Below are 25,504 nucleotides of genomic sequence, written 5' to 3' on the forward strand. Positions count from 1 at the left end.
ACCTTTGAAGTGCCATTACATAATAACACCGACGGATGTATTGTGTATATTACACTGAATAGACAAGGTTGAAGAGTGGCCATAATAAAGTAGAGGAGAATAAGAGCTTACTGGTGGATGCTGGGTGGAGTTGGGTTTTGTTTTTGTTTGTTTAGATTTGATTTTTCCATTTCTCTCTTGTCGCAGCGCTGTGCTTATCCTCTGGTTAGGTTTAGGCACAAAAAACACTTGGTTATGTTTATGAAGACGTCATGGTTGGGCTTAAAGTATCCAGTTTTGGTTGCCACAAACACGGCTGGAGATGGGCCGACTTCCTGTGAAAACAAATCCTGTTGGGTCAGCACAAAATCCACTGGTATCACACAAAATGCAGACTCGAACTGTTCGTTTGGCAGCCTCCGTGCCTGTAATCCATCCACCCCCCTGATTTGAAAGTCAGGTAATACACACGCGAGGCTAACATGATATGGCAGGTGTTGCAGAAATGTCAATATGGCACCTCGGCCACTGACATGTATAAATGTGGATGCATCTGTGGTTTGCAGAAGCATCAACTGCTCAACATTATATCCCGGCGACTGGGCGGGAAGGGCTGCGTGTGGATCCTGCCACCAAAACACAAAGAGCAAATTATTTAAACAAAGCAATGTGGCGATGAAGGGCGGCGCTGAACAGCTAACAACAGGACACTACAGACAACATCTGAATGTAAATGATCATAATATCAATTCTGTAACCTGGTCGACCGACCCGCTCTGATGTTTCTCGCCATGCCTGAGATTTTTTTATTGTGTCCCGGTAGGATCGGAGAACAGAGAATTTAAGACCGTACTCTACAGTAACACCACACAAAAGTGTTTTATACAGACCTTGGCAAGAGATTGTTTTGTGGAGGGAGAAGAAGAGGACTTCTTATGAATTAAGTGACGGGTTAATTTGAGTTGAGCGGGACTGTTAGAGGAAAGACTTCACAGTTCACACTTCTTACATCTTAATAAACATCTCTCTCATCTAACTCACTGTATTCATGTAATTGTAACGTATGTAATCTGTTGATCAGCCGTTGAGTTTTCAGTTTTCCTGTCCTGGTTTTAATACTGTTTTTCCAACATTGTTCCAACATGTTTTATGTTTTATTTTAAGTTTTAAACATCATGCTCCATATTTTTTTGGTTTTTTTTGTTCCTGTTTTATTCAGTTTGTAAGTCTGTTTGTTTGTTGTCTTGTTGTATGTTGCAGTCTGAACTGTGCCACAAATCAATTTTGGAGATCTTGTTGTTTTTTTCGTTTTTTTTTTACTTTTTGAAACATGTTATCATCTTTCCTTCAGTCGTTGAGGAGAATGCTGCAACTCTGTTTTGCTCTGAAGCTCCAGAAATGTTTTATCGACTATGAAACTTGAGTAAATAGTGACTTGAACTTATCCTTGACATAGCTTTAAAGTGATAATCAAATAACCAATAATACACATAAGATACCAAACTAAAATGCATTATTCAAAACATGATCAGCTCACCATTTTTATATGCCGCACTCTGGCAACGACCAGTTTTCTTTAATTTTCTGTTTCTTGTCGGAGAAAGTTTACAGTTTTAAGTTGAATACAAATGCATTCCTACAGTGAGAGCTTTAACAACAATTGCTGAAATGTAAAAAAAAAAAAAAAAATGTGAACAGTTCAAGTAAATTCACACATTTCCATCCTTTTGAGAAAGTTTTTGAAGGTGCCTTGTAGAATTTCAGTTTCTCCTTCATGACAATAAAGGTGAATGACAAAATGTGTGCTTTTGAAACACAGTGTTTGAATAACAGGTCGTGCATGCTGTTGCTCAAAGGTAAAAACTTTTTGGAGCTCCCCAGTAGCTCAGTTGGTAGAGTGTGAAGTCCATGTGCAAAGGGCCGTGAGCTCGCTGCACCAGCCCAGGGTCCTGATGTCATCCGCCGTCTCTCTCATCCTGTTTCCTGCCTATCTTCACCTGTACTATCAGAAATAAAGCCATGAGAACAGTTTAAAAAAAAAAAAGGGACACATTTTTGCATATTTATTTTTGTTCCGGTGATAAATCACTCCAAGAATTGCTGTCACCACTTCTAACAGGGAATACATTTACCAAACAAAATGACACACGCTACCACTCACACCTTATTGGCTGGAACAGACGATCAAACACGGTGCAGGGGTTGACTGTAAAATTTTAAGTGCATATTATTTCAAAGACGGATATTAAAAGATTCCTTTGGAATACAAAATAATCATTACTTTAGGGCTTGGATTGCATCCAAGCATATTAAATTTTTCACGCGCATACTGAAGCACGGCATTTACAAAACCATTCAATTCATTTATTCACTTATCAGTTAATTCATTCTTGGCAAGGCAGTTTAAATTTTCTAGCTTTATTTTCAGCTATGCGGCCTGAATTGCAAGTGGCTAATACGCTTTACACTTGGATAAAACACTTAATGTCTTCGGGTGCTGAGGGGCAATGGCGTCGATGCCCCGAGTTATTTTTTATTGTGTTTGTGTTCGGAAGGTGTTAGCGTGAGAGAGAGTTTCCTTCGCAGAAGTCTCTATTTGAGGGCGGCAGGGAGACGGTTAATCTCAGGTGGGCTGAGTCCACTGTGGTTTCTGCTTAATTAATGGCGTGCCATCTGTCTGTCTCCAGAGGAGGCAGACCACCAGCTGCTCAGGCTTTGATCTCACCTGTCTGTCTGTCCGTCTGTCTGTCTGTTTGTCTGTCCATGAATAAAGTGCACGTGTGTCTTGTGTGTGTAAGTGTGAGCGTCTGCACACACATGTATACGTCGCGTGTCAGTCCTCACCTCCTCATTTCAGGGCTGCATCAATGGATTGACGTCACCAGTTCCTCCCGCCGGAACGCAGGTTATTACTTCAGGGAAACTGGGAGGTTAACAATGTTCCCTCGGCTTTAGAGCAACCCTGACGATATCAAATGTAACGTTTCCACAATAAAATGTCTGTAAGTGACGTTGTTATGATTCTTTTTCAGTTGTTCGTGTTTCCAGCTCCGCGCCGACCTGAATAAAATTGTCATTTTATTCCAGGTAACAGTATCGCCTGTCGCTGTAACTTCCGGGGGGGAAACATTAGATGACGCGACAGCGAGTGAGGAAGGAACGAGAGTAGAACTTTAGTACATTTCTGCCCAGAGTCATGTCAGACAAATATTAATCGGCGATGGTTGTGATCAGTGGCGGTCAGAGCTTGCATGACGCCCCTGGGCGAACCTCACCTTCCGCCACTGGTTGTGATCCCACTCTACTTCACAACTTTACCAAAAACATTTTCCGATGTTGTTCTATCTTAACACTATGTGGACACATGAAATAATACCAACATTTAACAGTTTGACATCTCTTTACTTCAACAATATGTATTCAGGGCCCGCACCACAGGACTAGTGGCAATGAAGGCAGACAGCTGCAAGGTTGCAAATGGAACTGGCAAAGAGGCGGAGGCGACAAATAAGGAGAGCAGGACTAAATGGGCGAAATCGTCCACAGCGACAGACTCAATGGGCCTTCCTTTTCTTTTCCATTTCTCTTCTCATGAACTGATTCGCTTAGCTAATTAAGAGTGATTTCTATGACCGACTTGCTCCGCTGCCGATTCAAAATGCTTCAAAATGCTACAAAAACGCCGCCAACAAGGGCTGACTCGCGCCAACGTTGCAGGATACACTGTAACAACCAAAGCCACAGACGCCCACCGATGGCCGACTGTCGGCCAGCACCCTAACATGCTACTATGTGCGCCTCCACCATTTTGTGTGCAGGGATTCCATCACATTCGGCCACAACATCACGAACACTGACGATGGGCGATGGGGCCTGGCTCACAGTCGACGTTCCAGATTAAACCCAAAGATGTTGGGATGGGGCCAGTCAAATTCTTCTTCCAACTCAAAAGAACTGTTCCTTTGTGGAGATTGTCACAATGGGGCCTCGCCCAATTCACTGGCACAAAGTTGAAAGCACACTATTGTCTAAATTAAGACTTTAAGCTGAAGCATCACAGTTTCCCTTAATTGGAACGCGGAGACAAAAACCAAACCATGAGAAACAGATTCAGATGAAAAGTAGGGTGCATATAATAGGCTCGTCCACATAATTTTGACCCAAATGATATCATATGACATAGTAATATGTGCCACCTCTCTCAACACTTGGGCTTTTTAAGTATATAATTCTGACCATCTGACGATTTGTGATACCTTTATGATCATGAACCGTCTCCCCACTTCCATCCATATTTAGAGTCTGTTAATACACAGCATCATTAGCCTCATCATCGATCTCCCTCCTCGCCGCAGCCGAGGCCGGAGGACCGTCTGCTGCCTCAGCTGTCACCAACGTGTCCCCTTTAAAAGTCAAGGTAAGGCGTCAGAGCCTTGTGTGGGAGGACAGAGCGGCGTGGATCCAGAGCCTGCGTTTTGAAAACCCGTCTTCCGACAGCAGAGGTAAAGCACGCGCGGCTTTCACTTCAATCCCGCCTCCCCCGAGAAAGCTTGAGGAGGAAGATTCACGCAACAGTTAGAGAAGAAAAGGGGAGATCCAAGTTTGTCATTGGGCTCAGTGAAAAAGTCACCCCGTCCCAGTTCTTTTTACAAGTCTTTTCACTACTTCATTTAAAAAGTGACACTTATTCAACCCCGTAGATTGAGACGATACAGGATTTCTGGAGAACTTTCCACAATCTGATAATATATCATCTCTTGAGTGAATGATGATTCAGCCACCAGGGACGGTGAGTTAGTGTCAGAAATGCTGTGACTTCTACTGATTGCTAATGGAAATCCCACACATGTATTTGTTCTTATTAGCAAATTTACAGTCATTACAACTGCCAAGTTTGTATGACTTAGTCTGTGATTAAATTTCAGTATCGTGCACTGTGATGTAGGTGGCAGCCCACGTAACAATGATTGTATTCCCAAAGAAACTCGTACACACTCAGTGTTTACCAGGATTTTCAGACAGAAACCGTAAAATCTGCCTTTTTCTCAATCGGAAAATATCCTTCATGAACGTCCCACTGGGAGAGAGATTCAGAGTAGGTGTGATTTTGCTGTCAGCTGCTACTTTTTCATTATATTAGGGAGATTTGACGCATTTATTAAAGAGCAGGTAAGAGAGGTAAGAGGAAATAAGGGGATAGAGAGACGGGAATAACATGTGCGTGGTCTGTGACTGAGATCCTTAAACACAAAAAAAAATCCCAGGTTGAATTAATCAAACCAGAAGGTTGCTTTCATTGGCGGACTCAGGACGTTTTAAAGGGGCAGGGGCAAAAAAACAAAACAAAAATAATTATGGCACCAGCTGCATGCAGTGGGGCAAGAAATCGTGATGTGTTTAAGAGAAGGGCATGATATAAGAGAGGACACTTCACCACGCTTTGTCCACTGAAACGGCGCCCTAGAGGGCACTTCATCATGTTTAATCTACCATAGGGAAATCCAAGAGCGCGGTTTTTTTTTTTTGTTTCTGTTTTTTCAAACATGGTGGCCCCAGCTGCACCAGTGGTGTTTCAGTTAGGTCAATTATTATTATTATCATGAGTGTTTTCAGGGTTAATTTAGTCCAACCCTACTGTTGGGCGTCAACATATTATCTAAATGGTAGCTCGATCTAGAAACTGATTCACTCAAACACAACCTCAGTTGACTCTGCAGAGCCAACAGTTCCTCAAAAGCTGTGACAAAAGGCCAGTTAAGGCTTGGTTTAGCATTATACGCTATCATTTCAATTTTCAATTAAAAAGAAAATATATCAATGGCTGCTTAGTACAATTTAGCTATTTGTCGTCTCGATTACTTTTGAGAAAGGTGACCTGGGTTCCAAAATAAATATACATTTTGGAACGCAGTGACGGTGATTATGATCAGGCTGCCGAACAAGCCTTCATCAGATCCCCACAATGAGTTCCCTTAATGAAATTCGTCTACTAAATCAAATTAATTCATTTAATATAAATGAATATCAGTGATATCTCCTTTTTATAGACTCTGGGACAGTATTTTAAAGTAGAGACAAAGATGGATTGTGCTCCAGAAGTAATGGGTTCTTGCAGAATATCTCACTTTATATCCTCAGGATGCTTTTTATACATCTGTGTTTCTGTAAGACATCGTATTATGGAGATGCCTCGTTCTGGAGCGGAGTTGTTTTTTGTTTTGATGGATGTGGTGACATTCAATGGCAGGGTCTATTTTGAGTTTGTACTATTATCGAGAAAAAAAAAGGGGGAAAAAAAAGAAGAATGAAACTGGTTCCACATTCATTACGCTGCTCCGATGCCAAAGACGACGCCGTGCAATCATTTTTTATTTTCTTTTCGAGTGTCGCTATTTGAACTGACAGACTGTGACTCTGCTGGATGATGGATAGTTGCTAAAACTTTCAGATGAGTTTGTGAGCCTCTGGTTCGGCATATTTACAACTATCCAGCGCCGAGCAGTCTAGTTTTCAATCCACAGGGACCTACAGCAAAACACACGAGACGCACAAGTTTGTACAAGTCGTGTCCCGTGTTTTTACATTATTTAGTGGAGGGACCAAAAGTTTGTCACTAGTCAAATTAAACTTTCTACATAAGGCCATCAATCATGAATGAGAAACGACACACAGTTCTACTATTTTGTAGATTCATATAGTAACTTGTGATTTATTCCACCGATGATTATCAAGTGTGACTGTATGATATTTAAGTTTGAATATCATAATCATAAATTCATCTTCTCGACTTTGACTTGTGTGGCACTATTTTTTTTTAGGTCACCCATCCATCTCCTGCCATATTCTGAGATATATATTCAGACTTTTCTTGGTCTCCCCTGACGTCTCCTGCCAGTTATCCAGGAACTCCCCCCCACAAAAAAAGTGAAGCACTCAGGAGGAATCACGATCAGATGCCCAAATCACCTCAACTGGCTCCTTTTGACGCAGGGACGCTCGACTCCAGGTTCCATCCAGATGTCTGAGCTGCTCATCCCATCTGAAATGTGAGTCAAGCCGCCCTGCAAACTAAACTCATTTTGACTGCTTGTATCCTTCCTTGTCCAACCATAGCCTCCTCAAACTCCTCCCTCACCTGGGAGCCTGCCCCAACAACTTCGCTTGAGAAGAACCGGCAAAGCTGCAGCTAATCTGGCCTTCAAGTGCCAGTTTGCTACTACCGACTAGTAAGTCTAAGGGCAGAAACATGGTCCACACAAGTACACAGGTACGCAAGAGCGATTTCACGTGTTGAGCTGCAGATGCGATAGTTTGAAACAACAGGAGAAGGTTGTCTGTTTCAGCTCAAAACAACCATGGCGTACCGACGAAGCACACAATGATCAGCATTTTAATGCTCTTTCTTCTTTGCAGTAGGTGATGGAACCCGTGCATAAGAGCGCAAGCAAAGTAGTGCAGTCATTCACGATTGATCATGGGCCAGATACTCTGAACAGCTGTTTGGTGCACTAAGAACAATAACAGCCATCTTCTCAGCAACTCATAGTCACATAGAAGGGATCCTCTGGGGGCTCATGAGTATCCCCACACCTACTCAACACCTGTAACTCAGGGCAACTCCAGGAAAAAAGGAGCCCCTCTCTATTGTGCAGGTGAGATAAAAAACAAAAATGTGGGATCAAAAAGCAGGTAAGGTTGGCTACATAAAATGGCAGGATTATAAAATAAACAAAATAATCCGATGAGGTTGTGTGTGTATTTGAGAAGCTGGAATCCCAAGAGATGTCTTTCTTGGCAAATGACTTAAATGGCGAATCAATCATCCAAATTGTTTGGGTTATTTCTGTCGATCAACAAATCGCTCATTACAGTGCAAGTAAGGATAGAGAGTCTGAGAGGATTCTGCAAAATCCACATGGTTTTCATGCATCATCACTATATAAATACTAGCAAACAGAAGTGCTGTGTATGTAGGGATCAAAGTACTATCGAACTGAGCTCTGGTGGGTCAATCAATCAGTAGTAACACAGAGAAGAGGAAAATTGACTGGCGAACTGCCTGTGCAGGTGCTGCGTAGCCAGCAGAGTGCTGTTTGAGTGCTATGGTTTATATATTGTTGGTGGTGTCCAGTGGGCTTTGAACGGTCTTGGAAATCGGCGAGTGGAAAACAAATCATGTTCTACCTCTCAGTTCAGTCCTGGAGCACCCGGCTGTTCGGTTTTATTGGTCCTGAATCACTCTGACGTAGCGCGAACGACCTTGACGCCACAGCGCTCGTGGTGCAGATCCTCAGGAAAGGACGGAGTGGGCGGGAGCACGGGGAGCGTAAGATATTGGAAGACAGCTTCCCTTTCTTGTAGGTTAATACCCCCCTCTCATCTGCACAGCTGACCCTTCATTAATTCCCTCTCTCTCGCAACTTCTTCCCCTCCATCCAGTCAAAAGGTGCAGCAGCTTCCTCTCGGGGGGCTTCTCTGCTGTCAGCATTGCTAAAACAACCACCTGCAGCCTCATCTTACAGTGGAATATTAAATATTAATCGCATCAATACGGCCTCCTAATTGCGTTATGATTGCAAATCACCCACGCTATTGTTGGACAGTCATTGATGGATGTGCGACTATGTGCTGCTAGGAGAGAGTGACAAACGACAGGACTAATGACACCACAGGCGGACTGCAGATTAGCTGCGGCCTTATAAGGTCAGGAGGAACTGCAGCAGACTGACTGACTCACTCTCTCACAGACTTCTGCAAATATCCACAGTGGTAATGGGCAGTTTCATCCTATTTGTACACACACACACATTTTGTGCATGAGGGTGCTTCCGAGCTGCTCCTGGCACCACCGCGTGACCCGCTGCCGGCCCGAGCACAATGGCTGGACCCGGCTCACTGACAGGGGGATAAGTAATAGCTCCACTATGGCCGCCAGCCTACACAATCATCCCTGCTATTGCCTCCGCTGATTTATTGAAAGACAACGACCTCTGGTTCCACCGAGCCCGCCGCCTCGCCCGGCTCCCAATGCGTGTATTGTTTTCCATTTTGGTGCCACATATTGCCACGGGAAGACGCCGCGACCCCGAGCTGGAGTCCCTGTCGCCTGCTGGAGATGCGCCCGCACTTAATAAAGTGGTCACGATGAGTTACACGGCACCTTTTGTGTGTGGCGGAGTCCAGCCGGTATGAATGTTGACGGAGTAGCAATGTTTAATTTGAATTCAATGCAACATTTCCAGTATCATAACACAGGGGAAACGTTATTTACAGCACACTAATACCACCACAAAGGTATTTCATCAATTTTATAGTTTGGTGAATTTCCATTGAGTGATGGCTAATGTTTTAATTAGAATACGTTTCAATTATCCCAGCTGATGGAATACAGATATAGTGCCGCGGTAAATCACGCAGACGGTGATCTGGACTGTGAGACTAAATCACCTCCCAGTCATATTCTGCATCTCAGAGTGTTTGTTAATTTACATTCCATTTCAATTTGTCCGGACAAAATGCTTTATGGAAAGGCAAATATTTCCACTCAGGCCAGAAGTTTCTTCCTAGAACACACACACACGCACACGCACACACACACACCTTCATCAATCGCTTCATGGTGGGTGAAAGTGCTGCCAGGAGCAACCATGCTGATATAATAATGTGGCTTCAAGCAGACGTTGATACTGATATGAGAGTCTGCTGTTCAAACACAAAAGAATCGAAGTGGGAAATGCGGAAAAACTGAGATTTGGCCCAGTCAGTCTAATTTCCACTCTATTCAAATTGATGAGTTGTCGTCCGCAGAATGAGGTTAAAAGGACACACGGAGGAAGGGAAGAATGGAGCTGCTATATGAGAGGAGGGCTATTATCAAACACTGTACATTTACATGATTTATACTGATTTCCTCAATACAGACACACAGCCGTTTCCTGGCCAATTTCACAATATTAAGGATTTGTGTCATCATGCCATCAGTTTGAATTGTTTCAGTTCATTAGAAAGTCGGAGTGTCTTACTGTTCTGTAATGCGATGCATATCCTGGCGAAACGGAATACGTGGGCGAGAGGGATTTGAACTAATCCTTCAGATTTCACCTGACTGCTCAAAAGTGGGCACGGCCAAGCAAGTACAGCGGGACGCAGAGTTTTTCAGACCAGCCTCCATCAACACCTCCCTCACGCCTGTTGTTTGACCACAGTGTGATGGCCCGAGCCCAAAAAATGGACTCAAGCGCAGGGATCACACGGATATACTGAAGTAAGGTTCAAGACGAGTTTATTTGCAGCAACAAACTTGCACGGGGTCAGGCAAGAATCCAAAAGTCCAAACAGACTGTGGTCATACACTGGAGGAAAAGCAGGAACAATGATGGCTGGAAAGCTTGTATGTGAAGAAAGCTAAGACAGTGTAAATGTAAATGTAACAATCTGATGAATGGGTAGTGAACAACCGGGAGAATCAATACTTAAATGGCTAATTGGATAACTGACAACGGATGGCGAATGAAAGTAGTGGGAAACTAGACAAAGGCAGGAAGTCAAGCAAACAAACACGGATGAAGGTACAAAATAAATCAGGAAGTGAAGTAACAAACAATTATCACATGGAGTCGGGTATTGATAATGCATTTATTTCCCTGTGCCTTTAAATTCCAAAGCTATGAGCCTCGTAAACATGTTCTGCTGATAGGGTTGTTTTGGATTATTGGATATTTGTTCGTTTAGTTTGGAGGAGTCACACCCGATCTCTCTTGTTATGTTTTAAACACGCAAGCCCTGCAACAAATTCAAATGTCTGATTCATCTGTCGTATATTTTCTTGGTCATTTGTTTAGTAAATATGATTATAAAATGTCAGAAAATGGGGAAAATGGTGATCAGTATTTTGTCCGAGATCAAATGTCTTGTTTTGTCCACAACCCAAAGATGTTCAGAAAAAAATTCACATTTAAGAAGCTGCAATCAGAGAATTTTGAAACCCATGAATCGATTCAACTGTTTATGAAAGAAGGATGGAAAGATGTTCCCTAAAAAAAACATTTGCTCGTCTTCTTTCCTGCTAATTCAACCAGGGGAGTTTCCACCAGTCATCTAACTTTATCTGTGCGAGGAAAATGAACCTGACTTCCACTTCCAGAGCCCAAAATAACTCCTCCTTCTTTACTACTTTACGGGAATTATTTAAAAAGTTTTATGGCTCACCAAATATTGGAATGAGAAAAAGGGGAGAGAAATATTCTGGAGGGAGGATGACGGGGAGAGAGAAAATCCTCTGTCAGCTTACATATCGAGGCTATGTTCTCCATCAGTGGGTCTGAGGGATTGAGAGAGAGAGAGAGAGAGAGAGATCCAGTCTGCTGGGCACAGGAAGTCGCGCAGGTGAGACGACGGAGCACGCGCACACAAGCGCGCACACACACCTCATCTACCTCCATCAACGCGCACCTGTACTTCTTTTTCCGCTGTATACCTCCGACGCTCTCTCTCGCTCCAACGCTTCAGCTCTCGCTCGCTCAGCTGTGTTGTACCCTTTAACAACTCCATATTTCCCTACTGTTTTTTTTCTTTTTCTTTTTTAGATTAATGTGATTCAAACACTCCGACTGGCTCGGGTAGCGTAAAAAAATGTGCCGTTGTTTGTCTGCAAACAAACATCAGATGGTTAATACTGAATACTGAATACACTTCGGATGTGTTGCGTGTTTCTGCGCGTCTCTGGGGTGCAAATGCGGCTGGTAAAGAATGACTCGGTGACTGGGTGACAGGTGAGCTGAGAGGCGCTTCACAGGTTCATTACCGGCTGGCAGAGTGGAGCACTCCAGGGCATGGCGGTTCGAGGTAACGCTTCGGGCCTCCTCATCAACATCCTGTCACCTCCATTTTCATACTCTCAGACTTGGCACAGCTGCTGACCCGGTCCCCCCCCCACGCCCCCCCAGGAGAAAACTGTCTTCCTGAACAATAAGTCAGCACCTAGTGGCAAGAAAAACAGTGTGTTTGTTTAGTCACGGAGAAAATGGAGAAAAAAAGGCCGGCGTCAGCTGACCTTCAAGGGGAATTTGATACGGAGTTTGCATTGAACAGCAGGAGAGTCTGTTTTTGTTTCTCTGTGCCAACACTGTACCACATTCCACATCTCTCTTCACAATGAGACAAACCGTCACACGTGAAGTATGTAACATTGCCGTCTCCATTACATAACTGTTCTGTAAATGCACCCATCAAATATGACAGGTTCACTGCGGACGGAGCTGCATGATTGGCGTCTGGTATGCAGAAGGGAGTGCTGTGAAGTTACGTCACAGACAGTGTTACCTGTCAGGTTTTCGGGTTGATGCGGTGTCAAACTTTTCCCACCAGCTGATAAGCATGTGACAACACTGGTGTTACCTGGTACAGCAGGTTTTTACGAAACGCTCACTATCTGCGCGTGCATTTACTGTCGATCGAACATTTTCTACAGGAGATGCGATGTATTTAGTGAGTTTAGCGCTTATGTACGATATCTTTCATCAAAAGTGCATCTACGTAACAAAACCACCGCCGTTTTTCTGCATTTGTTGACTGTGAATTATGTCAGAAAGCAGTTTTATACGGTCCGTGGGTGCACTGAACAAGAAGGAGCTGTTAAACGAAGAACTGCAGGTGACAGGTTGCACACCTCCAACTTCTCAGTGAGGTAGACAACTCCTTTTCTCTTATTCACGTTATCAGGTTCCTTATCAGCATCGGATATAAATCCGAAATATTGTCAAACAGGCATTTGCTTTTCATTTTGGTCTTATGTTTTTTTTCCAGGCAGAAAGGCGCTGGCTATGTGTGCTCAGAGTGCTGGGACGAAGTATGCTTGTACGCTGAAAACGAAAACATCACTGCACTGTGGTTTAGATTAACAGCTGCTAATGCTATGGTAGCAGAGGGCTGACCACACTTCTGACAACAGCTTACAACAGCTAACAACGGCTTACAACGTGTCGGGTGATAAGAGCGCACTCACCATCAACAGCCAGCAAACAGCTCCCACAAACAGTCTCTTCTGGTATGAAGATTTCAGGCTCAGGATAGACAGACACGGCCGGAAGCTTTCTCCTCTGTTTTCTGGATTACCTGGGTGACAGGTGACAAGTGCTGCTGTGAGATTGGTTGCAAACATTGGAGACGCCACCAGCGCCTTGAGAGAGTTGAGGTTTTTCAACTCAAACACTTGGAGCAGCGGCTCAAAAGAGGCAAGGCGCCCCCCAAAAAATAGTGCCGGTACAACGGAGCAGATGAGTATGCAACCGTGGCATCCACCATTCTGCTAAAGTATTTTTTAAAAAAAGCAACATGGCAGTGGGGTCACCGAACAAGTAATGTACATGGAGTATGCCCGGTCATTCTTGTGCCTTTATTGATAGCTGACAGTTAAGAGATGACAGGAAGTGAGCGTTCCTCACCGGACTTGTTGTGGTCCATTGTAACATTTAGACATTTTTGTAGAGAGGATGATGAAATGACAAATATTAAACACTTAGATCTCTGTTTATGCTGATGGTTTGCTTTGTGTTTTATGTGGGAGCATGAATTCAGACTTTTGAGGTGTCACATCAACGTTATGACGTGTTAAGATTTCCGCGCAGTGACTCAGTTTGACTCATCCGACCGTGAGAACAACATGGGAAGCGAACAGCACCTTTAAAGTATATATTTGAAAGGTGTTACAGTCCTGCAATGCTATTAACTTTTCCTATTACTTGCACGGTCTGATTCCCTTCTTATTGTCCACACAGTCTGCCAGTTAGGGCTCTTAATTTCAAAGTGCAATCAAAGGGAAGTTTCCAAAGGCTTACCGGTAACTTCAGAAGCAAAGTCTTTGAGAAGTTCCCCAGACAATTTCACCGCAGTATGAGTGTACTTTTCACTGTTATCTTCGGTTAGAAGAGGTAGGAGAAGGAAGTCATGCAATATCAGTCGGCAATATGTTTAGCTGAGGGTAAGGAAAAGCCAGGCTTGTAATTGCTTTGGGACAAGCTACGATGGCTCCTCTGGCAGTAGGAGATTTTCTTTTGGTCAACCATGAGGGCAATAAGACAGATAAGAAAGAAGGGAGGGAGACAGACTGAGAAAGGAGAGGGGAAGGGAGATTTTCTGATTTTCTGAAGTGTTCAGACGAAATAGAGGCATTATCGTCCCATGAGGATACAATGAAAAGCCCACAGTTGGTTGGCCTTCCAAACTCTTAGGTTTACAAGAGGAAAACACATTTAAGACCGGGAAGGAGAAAAAAAAAAGGAGAGAGAGAGAGAGTTTCGATTTCTGAGTGCATCTCTGCTCACGAGCATCCTTTACAAACGTTTGTCCCCAGCTCGTGGCGACTGTCAGACAACCCTCGGAGGAATCGTGTCGCAGTCTCAGATTTCAGTGTCGCTATCAACAGCTATTCTCTAAACGACTTCACTCCTGTTTCATTACCACTTCTGTACAAGATAAAAGCTGCTGAAAGATACAGGAGGAGAGAGGGAAGCACCTGCAGCCACTGATGCGGTCGACTGTCTGCTGCAGAGGTAGTGTACATCACTTGCTGTGTCAGGACAGAACTTGTTTACTGTCTCTAAGGTGTGTCCTATAATTAATAGCTTTAAGGCTGTTCTGTGTGTTAAGCTGTCCGAAGTGAGAATGAGTTTATAGAAGTGGATCAGGAGAGTAGACTCTCCGCCCCTGCAGCAGGGATGAAGGTTAGAGCTGAAACAATCAGTCTGATTGCCTGAAACATAACTATTTTGATGATCTATTATTATTTACATGATATTTTTAGACAATAAACATACCTACTTCTGGTGTTTCAATGGTGGGCTTTTACAGCTTGTCTTGGTTTTATGTTGTAAACTGAAGATCTTCAGATTTTCCAGTGTAGCTTGGACAAAACAAGCAATTTAATGACGTCCCCTGGGGCTCTATAATATAATGAATTTCTGACATTTCAAAGACTTATCTCACAGGCTGGAAAATAAGCATCATAATAACTGATAATGAAAATAATTGTTACTCCCAGCTCAGAAACAAATACCAACACCTTATTCGGATGTACTACATGTGAACAGATAGTGCAGCAAAACCTTTCTATATGCAGATTTGTCAAATTGTACCCGAATGAGCTACAAACAGGGAGCGTAGAAGTTAGAACAATTCAGGCATCGTGCATTTGGCAAAAAGTTACTGGGTGATCCGAACTAACTTTTAATCGGCTTTCAAAAGATTAGTTATGCAGCGCGAGATAAAGTTAGGGTGCTCAGCTCTCCTTCTAGCCACACGATCTGATAGTGAAGCCTTGCAAGACACTCAGTAGAGAGAAACCTCTGAGCTGGATTTTGGGACGTCTAAAACTTGTATGAAAATTGTTAAAGATAACTTTTATATCTTTACAATATGCAATATGTTCCAATGAACTAATGAATAACATTACACGCCTAGTTTACATTTGTCTGGGCCTCCTCCCTTCACAACCTCCAGGTTTGAGAGACTAACCCAATAGAGTCGCCTGCCCTGCCAGCAGCTGTTGACAACATGCACTTTTCTCAACCAGCAGAGCATAGTAATATTGTACTAAAGCTGGGTGTGGTCTGGTACAGCAGAGCACATTAAACCAGGCGTGAAACCCATAGAGGCAAAATGCATCTATGTGTTCTTTACCTCCAAAATCAAGTGTCGACTCTCTTTCAAGAAAAATAACCCAATGTGGTGGGAATGTGTCAATCGTGAAGTTCTGGGCCAATGATGTTAATAATAACAATTTGGCAGATTCCAATAATGATCATTTTACTTGCTTGTTGGTTTATTGTGTTACTTATTCTCACGTGGTCTGTTCTGGGCAGAGACCCACCCTCCATCCGAGTTTCACGGAAATCCTTTCAGTGGTTTCTGTGTAACCCCGCTGACAAACCAACCAATCAACAAACAGATACGGGTGGAAATACAACCTCCTTGGCCAAAGTAATAACTTCACTGAAAATCATTAAGCCCTTCAGTATTGTGCGTTTTTTAAGATGTGAACAACCTTTATTATAAAGCTTTTAGTCTGCGATACAACTAACTACACAAAGAGAAAGATTTATTCTCAGTTCTCGCATGGTTGTCTTCATCGTAGTCAACAAGTCGCACATCGATTCATAAATCATTGCAACTGTACAACCTGGCCCACTTAGCTGACCTGACTTGTATTTTACCACCATTAACCACCTGCCTTTTTATCTTTTTACTGCGGGATTATTTGGTAAAAACACGTTATTGTGATTTCAGTTGCACAGACTCCTATTAGGAGTCTAATTGGCAGATAGAGGCAGTTTAACACAGATTAGCCAGATTAACCATATGAACGATTTGAAAAAAAAAATCCAGTCTGGGCCTTACTCATGTCTGATATAAATCAGATGTTTGTGTATCAGAAACTTTTTTCCCCCCCATAATCTGATTCAGATAATAGTATTACACGCCTACCCTGCAGACACCAGAGAACATCATATCTAGGAAGTAGCTCTCTGTAGCCAATCTGGTGATTCATTTGTGTTACTCAAAGTGTTCCTCTTCTTGTTTGGCAGTGTTCCTGGATGCATAACGTCCTAATGAGATACAACAATCTTATTAAACCGAACACACTGTTGCCTGGAGGCACCGACTCGACACATTTTTCCCTCGCTTTGTTTTAATCTCTTATTCGGTAATTTTGTTCAGAGTTCAGCAACACATAACGCAGGTATTTTCCTTTCTCGCAGCGAACTCTATTATGTCGTTCCGTGGCTTTTCGCATTACAACAAACCGCATGCCCCGAACACCTCCTGTTGCAAAACATTTACCCTGCCGATTGCTTTGCTCTGGCAAATCATAACAAATGTGCACGGCCACATCATCTACAGTAATGCCGCTGTTTCTTTGCCTCCTTGTTCTGTGCTTTATTTCCCCAAACACTCATTTTCCAGTTGGGCAGTTAATTGAATTCGGTGCCGGGCGTAAAGTAGTGGGTCCTTAGCCACAGTTGCCTGCTCGCAGCACATGAAGTAGCCGAGGTTAGATTAACTAAAACCGGGCTGCGGATAGAAGACCCAATGGTGCATGGATACACCCACTGAGTAACTGATCATGTTATTCGATGCTGGATGCTCAGAGTCGCTGCTGGCTCCTAACTCGGATACGGGAGTAAATCTGCTGCTCTGTTGTACAATAGGAAAGTTGAATTCTCATAACTCAGTGAGATGCTTGATTTGCTTTGCCTATGGCGATAGAAGACGGATAAATGCAGCATGTACAGATGCTTGATAGTCTTAATACACCAAACGATCCTGCTGGGGAGATGGTATGCCGAGAACAAATGGTCCCTGAGTATTCGTTACGTGGCATCCTAAAATAATAATGTCTGCAGCACCGTATTATAGCTGGTGTAATCCTGTCCTTCTCTTCAGAGCACCACTTAGGGTGCTTCATCCCGGATGGATCCGGCCCCTTCATCACTGTTCCCTTCTTTTCAAATATTCATCTAGATGCGTCTTTTTTTTTTTTCATCATCCAAGCTCGCCACTGAAACTACAGCGATGCAATAAAAATTTAAGAGCCCTCCTAGAAGTCTGCAGGCCCGCAGAATAATGCTGCATCCGAGCCGACCTTACTGATGCCTCCGATAGTGGCTTTAAAAATAGCCCTGGCTGTCCGCCTCTCCCTCCTCACTTCTCACAACACGCCACTGTCAGTGTGTCGCACCTGCTGTGGTGAGACCGTTGCATAACCATCTCTGCTCATGCAGAAGATCAGCGTTTCTCTTCAGCGACACACTGAGCGTGTTTGTGTGTGCGTGAACGCTAAAGGACACTGAAGGTCAGTACACGCAGCACACAGGACCAAATGCACCTTTAATGCACAAATATAAATGTGTGGGATAATAAGATATTTTCTCACGCGGCGTTTTGTCGTGTTTGCAAAAATCGTAGTTTTCTAGCGCTGTGGGACGTCCGCCTCTAAAGGTTAGGATGTCCTCTCAGAGGACAGATCACCTTACAGTGTGCAGTGTTTCCCACAGAACGGCTGTGTACCTGTCGTGAGGGTAGTGGTGGGGGGGAGGAGGCGAAGCATCTGCTCTGCTCTCAGTGCGAAGGCCCTAATACTGCAAGGAATCACTATTTCTCTCTCAAATTAAATCAGGTTTTTGGGGGTCTGATCATGCTTGAAAGCGCATGAAACTTACACACGTGTCACAGGCTGTGGAGATTTACACGTGCCGTGGGTTTTGTCCATGGGGGTTGAAAAAATGGGCCGAAAGAGCTGCGACAACTTTCTGTATGAAATTTCGTACACATGTGCATCATGTGCAAAAAAACATCTTGGTGCCACGACTTAAATCCAACAGGAAGTCGCCCATTTTCAATTTGGTGCTCATATCTAAGGCTTACTTATGCCGCTGCTCTACATTTCATTTCATCAGCCAGTAACTTTGATAACGACAGAGACGTGGTTCGGTCCAATTCAGCTCAGCGGGGGACTGATTGATCAATCACGTTGTTTGCGTGCGCTGCTGTGATTAATTAATCAGAGCAAGACGTTGTCATGTCGGGGTAGAAAGAACATGACGGTGGTTGATATCACGGCCTGGACACGCTTTCACCGAGCAGAGTCTATGTTAGGGACGTCAGCCGTCGAGAATATTTTTGACCCGCCAACACCCTGTTGACACCTTCGAAGATGGTTCGCAGCTAAACCAACCAATCAAATAATAAGACCAGCTATGCGGTAAGGCGGAGCTCATTGAGTCAGCGGACTACAAGCTCAGTGCAAAACACACAATTTGCATTATGTATATATATATATATATATATATATATATATATATATATAATTTGCACATTTAATGCTTCATTCACATCTTCAAATTGTCAGTTAGTCCATCAAGCATATATATGTCATGGACTGTGCCTTTTACTCGATGCACAAAGGCGAGTAAGTGAGAAAATGCAACCCATGGCAACGGCTGGTTGAACTAACAATGTGCAATTTAATAAGATCTACAACCACAAGGGCCTTTATCAGGAGAAGTCAAACTCTCTTCGCTTTATTGAGAGAAACTCTAATAAAACCTGAAATAATGAATAGCGCTAGTGCTCGGAAAGCCTGTCTTGAGTTTTTTAACGCTGACTTTAATTGCGCTGATTTACAGAGTTAACTTATCTATAAACTGTCCTAATGTGGCCTTCACACCAACCATTAGCTCTGTCCATTTTAATATAACAGTAAAACACTTTAAATGGTTTAATCCTCTCTTTAATAGAGACGCTGAGAAATATACGTAGCCGTTGATCTAAATCTAACCGAGACGCACGCAAGTACAATTTATGGCGCGTGCAATAACTTGTGATTCTTGTAAATGTCTATACGATGACTGTGAAAGCAAAACGTTCCGAGTTTCTCCACCCGTAGCTTTGTTGTATAAACCCAAACTGTATAATGTGGCTTGATCTTAGGATAACCAACTAATAATTGATGACGGATAACATTCACTCAAGTGGAGCTTGTTCAGAAACTTTCTGAAGAGTCTGAAGAACGATTATTACCATTTTTGTCAACATCATCTCCCTCTGAGTCAATAGGCTCCTCTTCAAAAGGAGCTGCCTGAGTCAAATGACCTTTTTCTCTTCAAACACTTCTTTAAATGCTAACTTTTAATAGGTTTTGGGTACAGACCAAGGTTTTGACTGCAGCCTGAAAGCAAATAAAAGGGAGTCTCCTTCACCAGCTTTCAAAAAAACATGTTTTAATATCCTTTTGAATGACTATTTATCTGATTTGTGTAATTGTTTCAGTTAATTTTGCTTTAATATTCCTACTAACGCATACTGAGTAACAACTTTCATTCGAAGGCGTATCTCTCTTCCATCACTAAAGAGAGCTTTGAAGAGGATTGTGTGCAGACGCTGCACACCCAGCTGGTTTGATGTGTGACTGACTGAAACGAGATGGATTTGAAACCGCGATCCAAGACGTCTGCTGCGAATGGCGTGAGCCGCGTTCGCTGTGAGGTGTGGTGAGTGGATTGTAGCGGGATTGCTGGGCAACAGGGCTCAGTTTCAATTACTGTTATCACCTACCTTAAAGGATGCACGCATCAAGATGCAATGCAGCCGTCAAGCAAACTGAATGGCCTCATAGGTTGATGCACAGATAAGGGAATGAATGGATCCGACAATGAATGGTGCTCTGTTGTGACCTTTAGAATAAAGATGGAAGTTTCATCACCATTTGTGACCCTTTGCTGCTATAATTGAAAAGTTCAACTCTTACTTTTAGATTGTATTTCTAGCAGCGACACTCAAATACCTGGCGTTCCACGATTTTAGGCCCGTTTTGCGTAGAAAGACGTTTCAGCATATTACTGGTGTTTTCAGCCATACTTGAAATTATAATTTCACAAACATAACAACATAACAACAGCAGCTGGTGTCTGCTGGCTGTTAAACTATGGCCTTTTTTTGATGAAAGCTTCCAGCACTCACTGTTTTGCAATGCGTAGCTGTCAGAAAAACATGCTGTCATCAATACACAGAAGTGATAAGCGTGGAGGCGTACCATTCTGATTGACCGGACAATTTGGAGCCGGTCACAGGCTCCTGATTCCACTTCAAGAACACTTGCGGTTCTTGATTCCCATCCCTACCTTCATACATATTAATGTAAAATCAACAGTGTGGTGTTAGAAGACAATGCACACAATAATCTCTAAGTGATGTTTTTATGTACTCTTTTGTTCTTCCAGCAGTGGTCAAATGAAATGGCTTTCCATGGTAACTGTTAAAACTCAAAAAAATACACCATTTTCGCTCAATTGTGAACTTTTAACAGTCACAATTAAGAATAAATGCACTTACTTTGACTTTGCATTAGTAGATTTTTGCTACAAAACATGTTTTTGTCCCACTGCTGTGAAAAATCATCCAGAGAATGAAGAAAAAGGAAAGGTCAAACTTAATCGTTTTTCTAAGTGAGTAAAATCTGCTTCTCTGTCTTCAAAATCAAGCTAAGTGGGTCCAATTAAAATGATCAATATTTCAAGGCAGCCGTTAAAAATGACAGCTTCGGAGAGTAGGCTGGACGTGTACTTTTTAGTCAAGGTGTTTGCAATGAATGTGGAAATCATGTTTGTCTTCATATTAAAACACTTAATATTACATTGTGTTATATGGTAGAACTCACTGGCCATGTGGTAGATAAGAAGCACAATTCTTTCTACACATATATATATTAATTTGTACTTCTGTTGCTGCTCTCTTTGATATATTCATTATATCACACATTAAATTGGTAGTATTAAAATGTTAAAGTATGTGACCCTAAAGCAACTAATTTCATTGGATTTTTAATGCCCTGATGACTCTTATGGCTTATGCGTCGTTTCAGAGTGGTTTGGATTCTTTGTCAGGCGGCCTACCTGTGGAGGACTTCCACTCAACTGTCAGCCGGACAGTCACCCTTTTTAATTTTCATTCTTACTCGAGCAGTACCACTATGTCAGATTTATTACTTCTACGTGAATTCCTCTACAGGAGTTTTGGAAAAATGTGTTTGGTAAGGCGAGTTAGATTGACAACCGCCGAACCAGGCGTCAGGTATGAGGCTACGCAGTGAGGACAGTCAGGAACCGGTCGCTCCAAAAGTTCAGCGCTGTAGTGGAAGTGAGTGGCAAGCCTCAAGGCATTTTATGATATTTCGCGGAGGTATGCCAAATTTCAAAGGGTCACCGGGATGTCACTGTCCATATTCCAGACTCTTCTACCTTGAAAAGGGCGCTGCAGTATGTTTGAGGGTGAGTTATTGCCGACCAGCTTTCCAAACCACGAGCAGCAATTTGTTTTCCTCTTCGAGCAAAAAAAAAAAAAAAAAGAACATGTAATTGGATGAAACTTGCTACATTGACTACTCATAAAACCGTGCCCCAGTCCCTTAAATCAGAAGAAAAAAACACACAGCTGTTACTGTCGTTAATGGATTTAATCAACCATAAAGGTGTTAATAAAAGCTGGCGGTCCCGCAGAATGTCAGCTGCAGCTTGAACACTCAGCCTTACTGGTATCATGCCTTAAAAGCATTTAAGTACAATTTTGAAGTTGCATGTTAATGTTGAAGTTGTACTGAAGTGAAGCAGGCATGCACAAAACACATAAAAAGAGACGATATGATGTTCATGGGGCGCCCGGACCCCCCGCAGCCGCGACAGCGCTTCCACATTATGATGCGGCGTGAGTAGGTGAAGGGAGAGGTGCACGTTTAAAAAGCACGATTACACTGCCTCTCTGAGTATGTACCGAGCGAGCTCTCCCACATATTTTATGACAAGCAATTTTGAAGTGAGCTGTGAAATTGCCAAACGGGGAGGAGGGCAAGAAAAACTGGTTCCAAGAAAATAACCACAAGGCAGAAAGGTCAGTGTTTGCATCAACACAAAAACAGGGCAAACCGACTTTATCTGACTGCTCCGGATCTAAACTGACACTGATACCAGATACGAGGCATACATAATGAAAAACTCCAATCCCGACGCCTCCATTCCTCTGACTTGGCTATTTCAAAAAGAAGGAAGGGAAAAAAAAAAAGGCCCTTCAGGCAAAATAATAATCAATATGTAAATACAGTTGCTTGCCCACAGAAGAGATTTTACTGGAGGCTTCATTTCCCAGCCACACTATGAATGTCACAAACAGCGCCGACATTTTCATCATTTTTTACGGTTTCGCAGATTTGTCGAGAGCCATGAAATGAGGAGGATTTTGCCGAAGTACAAATTAAAATTCAAACCTATGCAAGTTCCTGGAACGGTGTACTTTCAAACAGATCTCCTCAGCTTTCATGTCTTGATCTTTCAGCCACTGGGGGGGTCTTGCAAAAGGCTGCTTTCTGAACCAAGGTAGTCCAAGCTCTCCAGGCGCGGCTCTTTTCAAATCTTAAACATAACTGTTAAAAAACGATTCATCTCCAGTCTAATGTGGACAAAGTCTAATGTTCTCAGCAGGCACCGTTGGGTCAAAGTAAGAAGTTGAATTAAAAGAGATGGCTGTCATAATTGGTAGAGGCTTTGGAGAACAAAACAATTTGTCTGTCCAACGAGGTGTTGGGGGCGAGAAGTGGGAGCGTGGTGATTGTTTCAAATGAGCTGATTTATTATGGTCATCAATCAGCACTGAAGAGCTGTGTTTCAAGTTTTCATTTTCTCGCTGGCCCACAGATGCAAAAAGCAAAAATTATTTTTAGAAAAGACAACATTTCCATCTAATATTAATTAGATGACAGAGGGCTCCGGCTCAAAGTGAAGTGCTGACTGAAGTGCTGGCTGAGTCAAGCTCCATCTTTCATATATTAGTTTGCACTTGCACCTTGATACCGCCAGTATGTCTCTGTTAGGATTAGGCAGGTTTCTAGTTTTGCCAGTCCAGTCCGGTATATGAGCTCTAAAAAGCTTGATAACTGTGTAATGTTAGGTGAAGAGAACTAGCAGCTTGTTGCTAGTTAGCAGGAGCCTGGGAATATCCCATTAGCTCAGCTACACAGGTGGTGCTGTTTATGGCACATGGATGCGTTTCAGTTTCTTTAGGACGTCAACTTTTCTTCATCACATCAAGTGCTCCTTCAGTTCTGAGAGGTGAGACGCCTTCAAGAAACCGAAGCCCGTCCAGTTGCCTGCGATACAGCAGTTAGAATCACCATGACCTAGATGACCGAGAAACTTCTTCAACATTGACATGCAAAAAGTTCACATATGTGGCTACTGGAACTGTTGCTTCCATCATGTTTTCTCCAGTTGCACTCGGCTGAAGTCTTGTTTTATTTATCATTTTTCCGTCCAACTTTGGAGGAGAACAAGTTACATCGAATGGTTGTTGTGAGAAATAAATTACGTGTTGCAGTTGCCCTGATGGACTGTAGCGCTGCTAAATTCTCATTCATGGACTCTCGTTATTTTTTTTGTTATTTCTGACTTTGTGTTGCTGTAGCGCCCGAGTCCGCACATGGTGTTATATTTTAAAAATGTACTGGATGGTCCATGCCGTTCCCGCGTCGATCTGCTCTGTACAGTCTGATGTCATTGTCATGTCTGCAAAGCCACATGACAAAAGAAGAACCGCAATGAATTAGTATTCCATATATCTGAGAATAGGAACCACAAGGTCAATTCAGCTGATAAAATGGATAATTGTGACGATAACTGTACCTGCATCCTAGTCCACTTCAGGTTGAACAAGCATACAACTCAATTTTAAAAAAGCAAAGTCACAAAAATGTTTATGCATGCTGTAAATCATAGTTTTTAGGTGGAAAGAAAATTCGGAATTGGACAAAATCTGAAGCAGTGATTGAGAAATCAGACTTGGCCAAAAGAATTGCCTTTTTCTCTGACTGACAGGTCAAGAGTGTTCTTGGAGCAAAATGCATTCTAACCAAAGTAACAAACAAAAACATGTATGTTGGTTAACCAAAGAAATGTAAGTATATTTCAATACAATAAGTGAACATTAGAGAGCTGTTCTCCAACTGTTTGCTATCACTCCTCACTGACAGCAGCTCCCGAATGCCCAAAATAAATGAGCGCTGGATGCTGCATTTGTACGACTAATTCTCCTGAATAATTCTAAATAAACAGCAGACATGAGGATCTCAGTTTGTTCTTTGTGATCCAGCAAATTCGACCAACAACACAACAAAAGCTTATCTTGGCAGCCTGTCCGCCTTTGTTACACCGTCCATTACAAAGCTGAGATTGCACATAACTCAAAGCACTGTTTCACTGATCAGGTCAAGAGGGTTCAGTCGTCCCTCCTGCCGCTGGTGAACATCTCTGAATAAATTCTCCTCTGTACTTTACAGCTGCGAGAGAGTTATCGATGCCTTCATCTCGTCTTTTGGAAGCCCGGTAAAGCCGACTTTGACCTAAGTGAGGGTTTGTTCTCTCGCGTTGGTCGACTTCTAAACTAAAAGCTCAACGTTTGATTCATTTTGGGCTTTAAAGAATCGATGTGAATCCATAAGTAGCGTCACAAAAGGCTTTCTGCTCTCTCGTGTATTTATCTTTAATTTAAATTCTTCGAGCGTTCATCTATGTATTCTTGCCGCTTTTATTATTGATCCCATGAGCACTACACTTGATCACCTCGTTTGACCCATTTGGGTTGTAAGAGTAAGACACAGATGAGGAGACTAGATGCTCACGTATGGTTATGAAAGACAAATATCTCTACACTATACTCCTGTATGTACTCAACAGATTGGAAATCATTGATAAGCACTCAGCTAATTTCTTGTTGCAAATGGCCTTCAAACTTCACTAATGAACCGCTGTTTATTTAACGATGTCGATCATAGTGAAAATGTGCTGCTAGAAATCCATACTGGTGCCAAATTAGTGAGTTGTTAATTTGTGCTTTCCAATTTAAAAACAATATTGCGACTTCTTGGTTTTGAGGGGTCCCCAAATCTTGTTTGTGTGAAATAAATCAAAATCCAGTTTACTCGTTTCAA

General features: G+C 42.7%; 1 long non-coding RNA gene across 1 annotated transcript in view; it reads right to left on the reverse strand.

Moving 5' to 3' along the window:
- Positions 1-1,533: 1,533 nt before the first annotated feature.
- Positions 1,534-25,504, reverse strand: part of LOC115578942 (uncharacterized) — an 88,420-nt gene continuing 64,449 nt past the window's right edge. Inside the window, exons 2-3 of the long non-coding RNA XR_003983568.1 lie at positions 12,983-13,092; positions 1,534-1,976 (exon numbers count right to left, since the gene is read on the reverse strand). This is a non-coding gene — a long non-coding RNA (uncharacterized LOC115578942). The remainder of the gene's footprint in view (positions 1,977-12,982; positions 13,093-25,504) is intronic.

The sequence above is a fragment of the Sparus aurata genome, chromosome 1 (genome assembly GCF_900880675.1).
Source record: "Sparus aurata chromosome 1, fSpaAur1.1, whole genome shotgun sequence".
NCBI classification, from domain to species: Eukaryota; Metazoa; Chordata; class Actinopteri; order Spariformes; family Sparidae; genus Sparus; species Sparus aurata.